At 40.8% G+C, this 1358-nt stretch overlaps 1 protein-coding gene across 1 annotated transcript in view; it reads right to left on the reverse strand.

Annotated features, from left to right (window-relative positions):
* The window catches only part of DEPTOR (DEP domain containing MTOR-interacting protein), a 161258-nt gene that overhangs the window by 39216 nt on the left and 120684 nt on the right, over positions 1–1358 (reverse strand). The gene's annotated exons all lie outside the window — the stretch shown is intronic.

A 1358-nucleotide genomic window follows, 5' to 3' on the forward strand; every position in this document is an offset into this window, starting at 1 on the left:
TAAAGAGAGTGGAAAGAGGGGTACAGACAAAGAGAGAGAAACATCGATGTGAGAGAGACACATCAATTAGTTGCCTCCCGCCTGCAATCGAGGTATGCGCCCTTGACAGGAATCGAACCTGCGACCCTTTGGTCCACAGGCTGATGCTCTATCCACTGAGCAAACTAACTAGGGCTGCAGTATATTTTATATTTGCCCAATCTGTTTTAGAATATAATGATGGGGCTTTGGGAATCAACTTCCAAGAATTTATTTAATATCTTAGAAATAGTAAACTTGAACAAGAATAAATGGAATCAATTCCTTGAACTCTTAAAAAAAAATGTTTTGAACACCTATTAACTGTCATGTGGTTTGGAAGGTGCCAGAATGAAATTCTACTGGCTACCTCCTACTCTAACAAGCCGTTTTACTCTAGTAAAGCAAAAATAGTGCCTAGACCAGAATATCCACTGCTCCTGGCCACAGGAATTAATTTATTGACTCAACAAACATTTATTGAGCATGCAGTAAAAAGCATTAGATACTCTCCCTGAATTCATAGAACACATGTCATAGAGGTGCTAAAAGCAAAGAAATACATATCTGTGACAAAATAAACAGGGAGGCATGAGAGAAATGAGGGGCTCTGGCAGGTACTGTAGGTTTGATTAAGCTTACTTCATCCCAACCTCCCTTTCTCTTGCCCTATAAAAGTTGGAAAATGAAATAAATTCCCAGCCCCCTTTGAAGTGACTACACTACACAATTCTAGCCAATGAGGTGTGAACAGAAATGCTATGGAAAATTTCCATCCAACACAAAACAGAGGAGTCAGGTGAGGTGTAAAAGATAAGAAGCTAAGCTGTGAAAAGCCAAGGGAAGAGAATTCTAGGAGGAAGGAATGACAAGTGTAAAATCCTGGAGAGAAGATAATCACAGGTTTGAGAAACTGAAAGGTAAGCAAGGTGAGTGGTAGGAGGTAAGAGTTGAAAGACAGGTAGAGTCAGATCATGTGGGACTATGAAGGCCACGGTAAGGCTTTTAGAGTTTATCCTAAATGGATATGTGAAGCCAATGCAGGACCTCAAACAAGAGGGTGGCAGAACCTGATTTCCTTTGGCTGCTAGGTGGAGGAATGGATTATGAGGCTGCAAGAATAGATGTGAAGAGCCCAGTTAGAACCACTGTCGTCCTGGTGAGACGACAGTGGTTTGGATTTAGGGAAACAAAGAAAAACAGATGCATTTGAAATACATTTTGGAAGTATCTTGAATTGGAGGGAGAAGAGAAAAGCAACCATAACTTCTAGGTTTCTGGCCCAAACAACTGGGAGGATGGTAATGATTATTTACAAAGTGGAAGAAACTGGGGAAGGA

Source organism: Myotis davidii, unplaced genomic scaffold, assembly GCF_000327345.1.
Source record: "Myotis davidii unplaced genomic scaffold, ASM32734v1 scaffold1, whole genome shotgun sequence".
NCBI lineage: Eukaryota > Metazoa > Chordata > Mammalia > Chiroptera > Vespertilionidae > Myotis > Myotis davidii.